Raw genomic sequence first — 15,720 nt, 5'->3', positions numbered from 1 at the left:
TGATTTATGCATATAATATTGATTGTATGTAGCTTGGTATGTATTTTAGGAGTCATCATGTTGACCCTACATTTGCATGTTGTATGTACACACGTGTTTGGTTATGTATTTTTGGAGGAGTTGTGTTGATTGTATGTTTATGGTTTATACACGTGTCTGATGTGGTTATTATTGGAGGATACATGTTGATTGTACTTACGTTCGGTGCATATGTATCCAGTGGATTATTGGAGATTTTTGGTTGATTATACGCGTATAGTTGTGTATATGTGTTTGGTGGGATGTGTGGATTTATCATGACGATTATATTCATGTTGTGGAGTGCTTATGTGGAGTTAGAGTTTGCATGGATGATGACGGTGTCTGTATCATGATTATATATATATATATATATCATGTTCATCATTCATTGCATACTGACGACTATCGTCTCCTTTGTAGTTGAGAGGGTTGTCAGTTTTTATAGCTGTCCACTCTACCACTGATGGAGAGTGGTAGCTGGGAGTGGAGCTATGTCCTGTTGTGCCACCCGGTCACGAGGTTTAGTGAGATCCGGCGTTGTGAGCAGTCAGGGACCCTGATACTATGTAGCTAGATAGTTACTAGTGGGCTGTCCGCCTCGACCACTATATAGTGGGCTGGAGGGTAGTACAGTCGTCACAGACCCAAGCCTCTCGGCTATACAGGGGTCGTGGTGTCTGGAGAGGTGGCGGGTGTGACCATGGAGCATGCATACACAGTTATTATTCTTGCATTTGATGCGCGGTGCATCTGCATTTGCATACATGCCTAATAAATACTAGTTGCATGTGATTGTCGTTGTTGCACTTGATTGAGATATGGTTGTTGCATTTGGTTGTCATACTGCATACATGTCATTTATTTTACATGTATATGCAGTCGTACTTATATTGCACAGGTGTCACGGGTATATCTGTTGCAGATTCGGTGAGTTTACTTGTAATACCCACTAAGCTTGTAAGATAAATATATGAATGTGGGATTTTGCCTTAGAAAAATAATAGGAAGTGAGTTGAAGCAAAAAGGAAATAAAATGAAATAAAAAGAAGTGAAGGTCAAGGATTGAACCTTGAACCTCTTATATTATATTTCATAGAATTAATGGGTAATAACCAGTTCGGATAGGAATAATATGTTGATAACAAAGGAGGGAAACTCATGATAAAGGTAAGAGTAAAAGCTAGCCAAAAGAAAACAAGAAAGGAGCAAGAGAAAGGCAACTTGCCTTCCTCCCTTTCTCTCCTTCTTCCTTTTTGGTTTTGCCGAAATGTTTAAAGAGGAATTAAGGGGATTTAATCCCCCTTATTTCACCATGAATGATGAGGATAAATAAATAAATAAAAATAAAAATAAAATAGAAAAAAAGGCTAAGGGAGAAGGAAAGCAAAAACTAAGTTTGCTACCTCTTCCCCCTTAACATAAAAGAGAATATGTAAAGGGAAAATTCTATTTTCTCTCATTTTTCTCATTCTCTCCTCTCCCTCACCGAAACCACAGTCCCCTCTCCTCCATCTTCAGCCCCAAAGCCAAGGTTTTCTCCTAAGAAAACCTAAGATACAAGGAGGACTTAGCAAAGGAATCAAGGGAAAGGAACTAGAAGAAGAGACTACTTCTTCTTCACCATACCTTAGATCCACAAGCGAAAAGGATGTAAGCTTCCCCTCACCTGTGGTACAAGGATTTTATGTTCTTTTCGGATTTTATGAAGATTTTAAAACCTAGAAACAAGTTTGAGAAAATTCGGGCAAGAAGAGCTTTCAAAATCTAATGGTGTTTAAACTAGTCTACACTACATGATAGATTTTTCTATGCTATGAAAGGGGGTTCTTCCTCATGTTTTTATACCTATATGATGCTTGATCAGAGGAGTACTGAACCCTAGAATTTCGGCCAAAAATATTCTTAAGAGGCTAGGGAAATTTATTGTTTTACCCAACTAGTACAAGGTTCTCCCTATGAAATATTAAGGATCATGTATTAGTTTTTCTTCCTTAGAAGATATTGAAACTAAAAGAAAACCCACTCATATGATTCGGTCAAGAAAGGGTTTAGGGTTAGGAAGACCTTTAAATTTAAATAACCATGCTCATGTGATAGAATACAAAGATCTTAAAGGATTTGTATGCTTGAATATTGCTAGAATTTCATGAACTCCTTCTTAGGGTTTTTCGGCCATGATGAGATGGATAGCTTAGAAAATCTTAAACAAAATTTTAATATGCTCAAGACCTCTGTGCTATTTAGATATGAAAGTTGTTTAATGCCCTCATGCTTAATTAGGGTGTAGAAAAATTAGTTGCATGACATATAATATGTATGACCACAAGGGGTCCTAGCTTATTCATAAACCAAATTGTATATATGTTTCTTAGTAACTTTTGCCATGAAACTTACATAGGTTTTTCATGCTTTAGGCCACTTAAAAACCTAGCTAAGGAATGGTAGGTTTCGGCCATGAGAAAAAAAATAAAAGAAAAAGAGAAAAAGAAACCTAGAAAGCCTAAGACACAATTCATATGTATACTCATTATGCTTGTCCTTATACATGCTATGAAACTTGTATAAATTCTCATGCTTTTAGGCTATTTGAAGCAAGTTTATATTCTGTGAGTTTCGTCCAAGTAGGGTTTAAAAGACCTAGAGGCCTTAGAAATGAAACCAAATGTGTTAAAAGTACTTCTTATGAAAATAGGATAATGTGTTGATTGTTTCACATGCTTGTATAATTTTTCCATGACCTAAATGAACCCTTGAATGTTTCGGTCATGAAGGAATAGATTCCCTAGAAACCCTAGGGCTTAAATTAAATATGCTCATGTCACTCTACATGAAATATGATAAGTAGAAAGCCAAGGTGCAATTGCTATATGTTGTTTTATGACCTAAAATGATGCTAGGGTATGTTTCGGCCATAACTATTGTTTGATGCCTTGTATGAATTTATATATAATGTTAGTCCAAGTTCACATGCTTGTATGCTTGTTTGTAGCCCTAATGAGAACTTGTTAAATTTCGGCCATGACATATGTTAAGGGCTTAAAGAACTTAGGAACTAATTCAAATGTGTCAAATGTGTTTACCTTGTTCCTTGGTAAAAATGTTATAAATATGATTTAAAGTTGTCCATACTTTTATGTCATATGGAACCTTGTTTCACACCTTAAGGTTTCGGCCATATGAAATTAGAGACTTGAGGAACTTAGAAACTAAGTTAATCATGTTTATAATGCTTCCTATGAAAATGTTATGATGATAATTTAGGTGCCACATGCTTGGATGTTGTGTTTAACCTAAATTGAGCTCTAAAGGGTTTCGGCCACAAGGGTTTAGGAAGCTTAAAACCAAGATAAATATGATACCATGTTTCCTATGATAGGATAATCACAAGATACACCCTTATGCTTAAAATGTATGCTTGTGATTTATGACTTATGATATGATATGATATGCTTTGTGCTTAAAATATGCATGCTTATGTTATGATATGTGGTTGAATTATGCATGCTTTGATGCCATGGTTAGTGCTTAAAATATGCATGCTTTCATGATATGCTATGTGGTTAAATCATGCATGCTTGATGATATGCTTTATGCTTAAGATATGCATGTTTTTATGATCTATGCCTAAGTGATGCATATTGTTATGACATGATGTATGCCTAAGTGATGCATGCCTTTATGATGAGATGTATGCCTAAATGATGCATACCTTTATGACATGATGTATGCCTAAGGTATGCATATGATATGATGTATGCCTAAGTGATGCATACCTTTATGACATGATGTATGCCTAAGTGATGCATACCTTTATGATATGATGTATGCCTAAGTGATGCATACTTTTATGACATGATGTATGCCTAAGTGATGCATACTTTTATGATATGATGTATGCCTAAGTGATGCATACTTTTATGACATGATGTATGCCTAAGTGATGCATACTTTTACGATATGATGTGTGCCTAAGTGATGCATGCTTTTATGATACATGATATGTATGACATGTACTTTATTTTATATGTGAGTGGCTTGTACCAAGGGTGGGCTCCATAAGCGCCCCGGGGACTAAGGACCTCGTTAGGGATGGGCTCCTAAGTGCCCCTAGGACTAAGGGCCTAGTATGTTTGCCTCGTAGGGTTCAAGACTTGCTACCTTGGACCTACAAGGTTGCGCGCAATATGTAAGTGGTACATAGCCGGGATCCCCCTTATGTTGAGATTATTTTCAAGTATATATGTAAAATAAAATGGTTTTAAAGATCATGAGACATACACATGTTTTTCGGATACATGTTTTCCAAAATCATATTGCATACACCTTATGATTATGCTATGTTTCATGTTATGCTCTTAATTATGATATGCCATGATAAGGTATGATTATGTTATGTTCATGCTATACCTTATAGACATGTTTCGGCCATGGATTTGTTGATGCTTGATATATAGATTTCGGCCATGGATATGATGATGCCTTGATGTACATGTTTCGGCCATAGTATGATGCTTTGATATACATGTTTCGGCCATGCTTTGATATACCATGATACTTGTTTGTTATGCCATGTCTAGCTATGTTTTATGCAATGCACTATGTATATGTTTCGGCCATGGTGATGCTTGATATGCTATGACTAGTTGTGATTATATTATGATGCATGATATGCTTGAATAGAATGCTATGTTATGCCATGATTAGTTGAGATTATGACTTGTTGATGCATTCTTGATTATGTGCTGATTGTTGGTTTTAGTGAGTAGGAAAGGAACTTACTGAGCCATGAGTGCTCATAGCTTACTTTCCTTGTACCACAGATAAAGGAAAAATCTGGATGAGTTAGAGGAGCAGCAGGAGGGGCAACGAAGATGTGTGTGGCAGTGGCTAGACAACCAAATAAATAAGAACCTGCTTAAAGTTTTTTTAAAGAACTATGCATTGGTATTTTATGACTTGTGATTCCTAAACATGTGTGGCTTGACATTATGGTTCCACTGGCTTTGATGTTATGATTTTGATGCCATGTGATAGTATAGTTCAAAATAAATTTAAAAGAAAAGTTTTATTAAAACTATGAAAATTATTTTAAGTCTTCCGCTGTTTTAAAAAGAAAAATTTATACGTAGAGTATCGTAGCCCCGTCCCTTAGGGTAGCAGGGAGGGCGGGCGTTACATTACTGATCATTGTACCATGTGTCGATTCCAGATTGGGTATGTATCTGTCATTATGTTAGTTGTGGTTTGTACAGTTTATGTCAGGTTATTATGTCAGGTATGTTCAGATGCATTGATTATGATAGTATGATCATGTTCTTATTTCCTACTGAGACTGTATACTTGTGATCTCCATGTTGTTTATGGACCATGCACTATCTTTTCTATTACCCGCTGAGTTACCTATACTCACCACCGCATGTATACATTTATGTTTTCAGGTAGCCTATAGATGGTTGGTGTCGCTCGGAGTATCCTGTCTGCCGGGTCCTACGTCACATCCGAAGACCGTGCTTATTTTCTTTTGTATATTCTTTTCTTATTTTTGGCATTGTATTTGTGCATAGCCATGTGGCTATCCTATGGTTTTGGTGTTGTATTTGTGTTTAAGCCGGGCCGGCATGCATTGTATTTATTTGTGTTGTGTGGGCTTTCCATCGTTTTTCCGCTGTGTTTTGGTACAGCCGTGTGGGCTGTTTTGTATATAACTGCGTGGTTGTGATTGTTTCATTCCAGCCGTGTGGGTTGTTATTATAACTGCGTGGTTGTGTATATAAATATTCCAGCCGCATGTGGCTGATGTATTTTGCTTGTAGTGATGCTTCAGATTGTCACCGGTACAGGGGAGATGCTGTCGGATTTTTGTCTGGCAGAGACTCCTTTGGGGGCGTGACACCTACTACGATCTTCTCAAGCTAATGAGAAGATCGGATGGTCAAACTAGGGTCAACAGCTTCTCAAGCTCCTCCCTTTGACCACCTTGTGTTGCTCGCGCCCTCCTCGTAACTCCGTCTCGAGTGGACCTTCCACGGCTCCAATTTTTGTACATTTAAATTTTGAAACTCGAGTTGCATTCGAGTCTAAACTAATTTACAACAAGAATAAATAGAGAAAGGCACGACGCGCAGGTCGCGTATAAAAAATACAGCACACACAATCACATGACGGCACGTAGGCCGTATTATGAATTACAACACAAAATATACCAATCCAATTGGGTCTTTTTGGGCCATGACTATCACAAATTATACAAAATTCTAAATTATGTATTTTTCTAAAAAATTTCTGCAATTTTAATACCAATTTTTACGAGTAAAAATTCCCGGCGGTCCCGTTTAGCGGTTTTCGGGCGCAATCGCGAAACGAATCCCCTTGCGGGGCCAGGGGCAGCGCCCCTACCCACGATCTAACCATCGCGAGTGTCCCTAAGCGATCCTACAGCGCATTAGTCCGCTGTCCCAAAAAGTTTTGGGGCGAAACCTTGCCCTTTCAGAAAAATCTTCTCGGTAGTCGAAGCCTACAAGTGTATAAACACTTGTGCTTCGCTTCTACGAGAAAATTACTCATAAAAATCCATAAAAAATTAAATTTACAGAAAATCACAGAAGCTATATTTTTCATAAAAATATAAAATAAACTCGTACAAGTCTTCGCACGTGGCTCTGATACCACTGTTGGATTTTTCGGGCCGCGAAAACCACTTTTTCGCGTCGCGAAAACCCTGAAACCCCCGCCACCGGATCCGTACGAAGATAAAACTTTCGAAAAACTTACGAGTACGAGTTTCTAAACCTCGATCTACAATAGATCTATAAAGAAGGAAGGTTAGACACTTCTCTATGTGTATCCACACAAGCAAGAGATGGAGAAAAATCTCTAAGGATGGGCTAGCAACCTTAGAGATCAGTAACGGAGGAGAGGGAGAGCAAGAAGAAAGCTAGAGAGGAAGAAGATGGGAGTTAATGACACTTGAATGAAAAATGAATTTTTTTTTTCATCCACACACAAAAGTGGCCGGCCACCATAAGATATGTAACCCCCTTTCACATTAATCACAATTAATGTGGAGGCCATTAAAGTGAAGAATTGTAACCTCCATGAGGTGTCATCTCACTTAAGTAGCCATGATGATGTGGAGCATCATCATTGGTCCACATCTTGCCAACTCACTTATGATGTGGCATAAAGTCAAGTCAAACTTGACTTTTCCTCTTCCTCTCAAGTCAAGTCAAACTTGACTTAGTATCTCTCATGGTTGATCTAAACCAACCATTTAATTCAAGTCAATTTAATATAATGAATCTAATTCATTTAATTAAATTGATTCAATGAGTCATAATCTTAATTAGACTCATTGAACACATGAATCAACTTGAGTCCAACTCAATTAGCCCAATTAGAATTACTCTTAATCCAATTTGATTCATCAAATGAATCTAATCCTCTTGGTTCATCATATAAACCTAATCTCCATCTAATTGTCCTTAGTGTGTGACCCTATAGGTTCTTGTAACGTTGACAATGCCCCTAAACCCATTTAGGAGCATAAGTAATGAGCGGTATCTAACAACACATCATTACTACCCAAGTTACAAGAATGTTGAGATCCAACATCACCTTGTGACAACTAATTGTGACTCCTCACAATATATGACAAGTGTCCTTCTATCCTAGACATCTAGATTGATCAATGTGAGGCATAGACCGTGTCATCCTCTTACCAATCTAAATCTTGAACTCCAAGTAGACTCACTAAATCAAATGAGCTCAATATCTTATATTGACTCATTTGGGCATGGCCATGCACTTCGTGGTCTCACTCTATCAAGAATATCGATGTCGCTCCCGTCATATAGGAGGGATAGATCCCATCTACATCACTCTACATAATTCGTTACATACCCAGTAATCGCCTTTATAGTCCACCCAGTTACGGGTGACGTTTGACGAAACCAAAGTACATAACTCCTTATGTAGGGATCCATGGTGACTTCAGGTCTAAGGACTAGTAGTCATACTAATAGCCACATGAGAAAGTATATGACACTCATATTGTTGGGTTTTTCGGACCGCGAAAACCACTTTTTCGCGTCGCGGAAACCCCGAAAGCCCCTAGCCAAGGGATCTGTGCAAAGAAAAATTTCAAAAAACTACGAATATGAGTTTTTACCGAGATCACTTCTAGATCTACATGAAGAAAAGGTTATACCTTTGAAGTGCGCCCTTCGCGAATCCCGCTCATCCAAGTTGCCGGATCTCTAGACCGTCAAGCGTACGGTCCTCTAGAAGTATCCACACGAACAATCCTTGATGGAGAAGACCAAACAAAGGTGTGCTAGCACCTTGTCTTGTTCAACCAAGAGAGGAGGAGAGGGAGAAGAAAGAGCTCCAAGAGGAAGAAGATGTGAATGCACTTGAATGAGAAAAATGAATTCTCTTCACATTCAAAAGTGGCCGGTCACTTCCCAAGTGTAACCCCCAAATTTTGCATTAAGTGCAATTAATGTGAAGCCATTAAATAGAATGGCTTTGTAACTTCCATGAGGTGGCACCCATGATGATGTGGATTAACATCATTAGTCCACATCAATGCCAACTCACAATATAAGGTGGCATAAAGTCAAGTCAAACTTGACTTTTTATCTTCCTCTCAAGTCAAGTCAAACTTGACCAAATCTCTTCCATGGTTGATCTAATCTAACCATTTGATTCAAGTGAACTTAATATAATGAATCTAATTCATTAAATTAAGTTGATCCAATGAGTCATAATCTAAATTAAACTAATTGAATACATGAATCAACTTGAGTCCAACTCAAGTTAGCCCAATTAGGATTACTCTTAATCTAATTTGATTCATCATATGAATCTAATCCTCTTGGTTCATCATATAAACCTAATATCCATCTAATTGTCCTTAGTGTGTGACCCTATAGGTTCTTGTAATGTTAGCAATGGCCCTAAACCCATTTAGGAGCATAAGTATTGAGCGGTATCTAGAAACACATCATTACTACCCAAGTTACAAGAATGTTGAGATCCAACATCACCTTGTGACTACTAATTGTGACTCCTCACAATATATGACAAGTGTCCTTCTATCCAAGACATCTAGATTGATCAATGTGAGGCATAGACCGTGTCATCCTCTAATCAATCTAAATCTCGAACTCCAAGTAGACTCACTAAATCAAATGAGCTCAATATCTCATATTGACTCATTTGGGCATGGCCATGGACTTCGTGGTCTCACTCTATCAAGAATACCGATGTCTCTCCCGTCATATAGGAGGGATAGATCTCATCTACATCGCTCACATCCCTCTGCATAATTTGTTATATACCCAGTAATCGCCTTTATAGTCCACCCAGTTACGGGTGACGTTTGACAAAACCAAAGTACATAACTCCTTATGTAGGGAACCATGGTGACTTCAGGTCTAAGGACTAGTAGTCATACTAATAGCCACATGAGAAAGTATATGACACTCATATAATGATCCATGATACTTTCTCATGGCGGGTCATTCAGTATACATTCTCCAATGCATACCCATGTGTCAACTTGATATCTCTATATCCATGACTTGTGAGATCAAGTCATCGAGTTGACCTACATGCTAGTCTTATTACATTAACATGTCCCTGAATGTTAATACTCGACTAGGAATGATTAAGAGTAGTGTTCCCTATATCATCTCACTATCGATTCAACCAATCGATTGATATAGGTAAGAACCTTCTACTCAAGGACGTTATTATACTTAGTTTATTTGGCACCAATACAAGTAAGTATAATAACCAAAACTAAAATGCCTTTATTAATATAAGAAATATGATACAATGAGTCCATAATACAATCATCAAATGATTGGCTCTAGGGCTCTAACTAATAATCTCCCACTAGCACTAGTGCCAATCAGTGTAGGCTCTAAGCCCCAATAACCTAGTGTGACCATCATGCTTCCTCTGTGCCAAAGCCTTGGTCAAGGGATCTGCGATGTTAGCCTCTGTAGGTACTCTACATATCTTCACATCTCCTCTCTCGATAATCTCTCGAATGAGATGGAAGCGCCGTAATATGTGTTTGGTCCGCTGGTGTGAGCGAGGTTCCTTCGCCTGTGCTGTAGCTCCATTGTTGTCACAATAGAGCTCAATAGGGTCAGCGATACTGGGAACCACCCCAAGTTCAGTGATGAACTTGCGGATCCAAACTACCTCCTTTGCTGCCTCTGATGCAACAATATACTCGGGCTCTGTCGTAGAATCAGCTACTATGTCCTGCTTCGAACTCTTCCTACTCACATCACCACCATTAATGCAAAACACGATCCCCGACTATGATCTATAGTCATCCTGGTCGGTCTAGAAGCTAGCATCACTGTAACCCTTTACAGCTAGCTCATCATTGCCTCCATATATCAAGAAATATTCTTTAGTCCTTCTTAAGTACTTAAGAATATTCTTGACCGCTATCCAGTGACTTTCACCTGGATCTGACTGGTATCTGCTCGTCATGCTCAAAGCATACGAGACATCAGGTCGAGTACATAGCATGGCATACATGATAGATCCTATGGCTGAAGCATAAGGGATCTGATCCATGCAGTCTCTCTCCTCTCTAGAAGAGGGACCCTGAGTCTTCGAAAGACTCACGCCATGTAACATCGGCAGAAATCCCTTCTTGGTGTTCTGCATGGCAAACCGAAGGAGTACCTTGTCAATATATGTACTCTGACTTAGGCCAAGCAATCTCTTAGATCTATCTCTATAGATCTGTATCCCTAGAATGCGGGATGCCTCACCTAAGTCCTTCATTGAGAAGCAACTCCCTAGCCATGTCTTGACAGACTGAAGCATAAGGATGTCCTTCCCAATGAACAGTATGTCATCCACATTCAATATGAGGAAGACAACTGTGTTCTCTACAACCTTCTTGTAGACACAAGGCTCATCTTCGTTCTTGATGAAACCAAACTGTTTGATTGCATCATCGAATCGAAGATTCCAGCTCCGAGAAGCTTGCTTTAGTCCATAAATGGACCTATGCAGCTTGCATACTCTGCTAGTATGCTGTGGATCTACAAAACCCTCAGGTTGTGTCATGTACACATCCTCGAGCAGGTTTCCATTCAGTAATGCGGTTTTGACATCCATCTGCCATATCTCATAGTCATGGTAAGCTGCAATAGCAAGCATGATCCGAATGGACTTAAACATCGCTACTGGAGAAAAGGTTTCATTATAGTCAATACCATGAATCTACTTAAAACCTTTAGCTACTAAGCGACCTTTATAGATAAGTCCATCCATGTCAGTCTTTCTCTTAAAGACCCACTTACACCCAATGGGTTTTACCCCTTCAAGTGGATCAACCAAAGTCCATACTTGGTTGGTGTACATGGATTCCATCTCGGATCTCATGGCCTCTAGCCATTTCTCAGAATCTGGTCTCATCACAGCTTCCTGATAGGTGGTAGGCTGATCCTCTATGAGCACAACGTCATCATGGTTAGACAAGAGAAATGAGTATCTCTTAGGCTGAGGACGTACCCTATCAGACCTGCGAAGAGGTATGTCTACTTGAACTGGTTGTTGTTCCTCAACTCCTTGTAGAAAAACATCATCCACAATACTTTGTGGTTCCAGTTCAACTTCCATCGAGGCATCAATGCAATTGTTCGCATCTTGAACTTCTTCAAGATCGAACATGCTCCCACCAGTCTTTCTAGAAACAAAGTCACATTCTAGAAAGACCTCAGTCTTTGCCACAACTACCTTGTGCTGACTGGGAATGTAGATGTAATATCTCTTAGTTTCCATGGGATATCCAATAAAGTAGCACTTGTCAGATTTGGGTCCTAATTTGTCTGAGACTTGACGTCTAACGTAAGCCTCACAACCCCAAATTCTCATGAAAGACACCTGGGCATCTCGCCCAGTCCATATCCTATATGGTGTCTTTATCAAGACCTTGGATGGAACTCGGTTGAGTATAAAAGCTGTCGTGTCTAGAGCATAACCCCAATGGTATGTCGGAAGATCTGTGTGACTCATCATAGATCGTACCATATCTAATAGGGTACGATTTCTCCTTTCGGATACACCATTCCACTGTGATGTTCCAGGAGGAGTGAGTTGGGATAGAATCCCACACTCAGCTAGATAGTCACGGAACTCATGGCTAAGGTATTCTCCACCTCGATCGGATCGAAGTATCTTAATACTCTTGTCAAGCTGGTTCTGTACTTCATTCTTGAATTCTTTGAACTTTTCAAAGGATTCTGACTTATGTGTCATCAAGTACACATAACCATAACTACTGAAGTTATCAGTAAATGTGATGAAGTACCTATAACCGCCTCTAACAGCGACATTGAAAGGGCCACATACATCACTATGTATGAGTCCTAACAAATCAGTCGCTCTTTCGCTATGCCCACTAAAGGGAGTCTTGGTCATCTTGCCTCGTAGGCATGAATCGCATATCTCATATGATTATAAATCAAATGAGTTCAGCAAACCATCCTTATGGAACTGGGATAAGCGCTTGTCATTTATATGACCTAAGCGACAGTGCCAGAGGTAAGTTTGGTTCATGTCATTTGACTTGAACCTCTTGGTATTTATGTTATAGATAGGGCTCTCAAGGTCTAGAATATAGAGTCCGTTCATCAGAGGTGCACTACAATAGAACATATCGTTTAAATAGACGGAACAACATTTGTTCTTTATTGTAAATGAAAATCCTTTCTTGTCCAAACAAGAAACTGAAATTATGTTATTAGTCAAGGTAGACACATAACAACAATCATCTAATTCTAGTACAAGCCCAGAGGGCAGAGATAGATGGTAAGTTCCTACAGCAATAGCAGCAACCCGTGCTCCATTGCCTACTCGTAGGTCTATCTCACCCTTTGTCAATGCCCTGCTATTTCTCAGCGCTTGTACATTAGTACAAATGTGCGAAGCACATCCAGTATCTAATACCCACGATGAAGAAATAGAGAGGTTGACTTCTATAACATGTATACCTGAAGTAGAAATCTTATTTCTCTTCTTCTTAAGATCTTCCAGGTATTCTTTGGAGTTCCTCTTCCAGTGCCTTGCTTGTCCTTGATATAGGTGACAAAGATGTTCAATTATATCGTAAGCGCCCATCAACTCATGTTGCTTCTGAAGCTCAGAGTTCATGGTCGTGAGCATAAGACAGGACACATCTAATGCGTCATCTTGATGCTTCTCGTAAGCATCTAGGTCTGCTCGCGTGGCAGTGGCAGGAGGAGCCTCCGGAATGGGCTGCTCCAGAAGGTACAGTTTAAGTTTTTGGGTGAGAACTATTCTCAGGTTCCTGTACCAGTCCAGGAAATTTGCTCCATTGAGCTTGTCCTTCTCAAGGACAGAATGCAAAGAGAAGATGTTCGTGTTTGATGTCATGGAAATTCTACAACAGAAATAAATGCAGAAATAAGTATCATATTCTTAATCATTTAATTAGGCCTTTAACTAAATGATGCTCCCACTAAATTCTATAATTCATGTGGGAAAAGATCCACATCATACTAACCCTTGAGTTAACTTTGGCTAATATGCCCAAGACTTAGTATGATCGGTAGGTAACAATTACTAATTACATCTCTATGCAACTCTTGTTTATAGGATCAAAATCTGCATTTATATTAAAACTCGACTTAGCTTTGTCTAATACGCCCAAGAGTTAATATAAACGTGATTTTGACCTATCTACCAACCATTGGATAGTGCCTATAGTTAAACTCGATCCAATTGAGTTAACTAGTTACTCAATCTAATTGAGTTATACTCACCCATGCGTTGATAGGTGGGACCAAGATTGTCCCTCCGTACCCTACCAAGATAGTATGTGTTGCTCTGCTTTGGCAGATTCAACAACAACATGCGATCGAGGTAGTGGTAGGTGTCACGGCGTGGTAGGCATTATGAGTTGACACGATTTAGATCTAATCTAAACGATGATGCGTATCATATACTCGATAGATCTAATCTAATCGAAGGGTGCATCATTTGCATGACTTAGATCTAATCTAATCGTTAGGCACTAATTAATTACTTAATTAACTAGCATGCATCACATACACACAAAAGCAATTAATTAAATAATTTTGCGATTATGTCATGACCCTACTATGATCTTCTCAAGCCAATGAGAAGATCGGATGGTCAACCTAAGGTAAACAGCTTCTCAAGCTTCTTCTTTTGACCACTTCGTGTTGCTCGCGCCCTCCTCGTAACTCCGTCTCGAGTGGACCTTCCACCGCTTCAAAATTTACATTACATTTTGAAACTCGAGTTACATTCGAGTCTAAATCTAATTTACAACAAGAATAAAAGAGAAAGGCACGACGCGTAGGTCGCGGAAAAAAAATAAAAATACAACACGTACATCACATCACGGCGCGCAGGCCGTATTATGAATTACAACACAAATTATCCAATCGAATTGGGTCTTTGGGCCATGATAATCAAAAAAATAATATATAATTCAAAATTATATATTTCTATAATTTTCTGTAATTTTTCTATAATTTTTACAATTTTTACGAGTACAATTTCCCGGCGGTTCCGTTTAGCGGTTTCCGGGCGCAATCGCGGAATGAATCCCCTTGCGGGGCTAGGGGCAGCGCCCCTACTCACGATCTAACCATCGCGAGGATTCCATTGCAATCTAACAGCGCCATAGCCCACTGTCCCAAAAAGTTTTGGGGTGAAACTTGGCCATTTTGGAAAATTCTTCTCGGTAGTCGAAGCCTACAAGTATCGAAACACTTGTGCTTCGCTTCTACGAGAAAAATACCCATAAAAACTATAAAAATCATAAATTTACAGAATATTAAAGAACTAAAAAGTTTTTATAAAACACAAAATAAACTCATATTCGTCTTCGCATGTGGCTCTGATACCACTGTTGGGTTTTTCGGGCCGCGAAAACCTCTTTTTCGCGTCGCGGAAACCCCGAAAGCCCCTAGCCAACGGATCCATGCAAAGAAAAATTTCGAAAAGCTACGAATATGAGTTTTTACCGAGATCACTTCTAGATCTACATGAAGAAAAGGTTATACCTTTGAAGCGCGCCCTTCGCGAATCCCGCTCATCCAAGGTGCCAGATCTCTAGACCGTCAAGCGTACGGTCCTCTAGAAGTATCCACACGAACAATCCTTGATGGAGAAGACCAAACAAAGGTGTGCTAGCACCTTATCTTGTTCGGCCAAGAGAGGAGGAGAGGGAGAAGAAAGAGCTCCAAGAGGAAGAAGATGTGAATGCACTTGAACGAGAAAAATGAATTCTCTTCACATTCAAAAGTGGCCGGCCACTTCCCAAGTGTAACCCCCAAATTTTGCATTAAGTGCAATTAATGTGAAGCCATTAAAGAGAATGGCTTTTTAACTTCCATGAGGTGGCACCCATGATGATGTGGAGTAACATCATTAGTCCACATCAATGCCAACTCACCAATGAGGTGGCATAAAGTCAAGTCAAACTTGACTTTTTATCTTCCTCTCAAGTCAAGTCAAACTTGACCAAATCTCTTCCATGGTTGATCTAATCTAACCTTTTGATTCAAGCCAACTTAATATAATGAATCTAATTCATTAAATTAAGTTGATCCAATGAGTCATAATCAAGCTTATTCCATTGAATCTAACCATTCTTTTATTTCACTT

The sequence above is a fragment of the Zingiber officinale genome, chromosome 9B (genome assembly GCF_018446385.1).
Source record: "Zingiber officinale cultivar Zhangliang chromosome 9B, Zo_v1.1, whole genome shotgun sequence".
Taxonomy (NCBI): domain Eukaryota; kingdom Viridiplantae; phylum Streptophyta; class Magnoliopsida; order Zingiberales; family Zingiberaceae; genus Zingiber; species Zingiber officinale.
The sequence above is the reverse complement of the archived record's forward strand: the minus strand, read 5'-3'. Positions refer to the sequence as shown.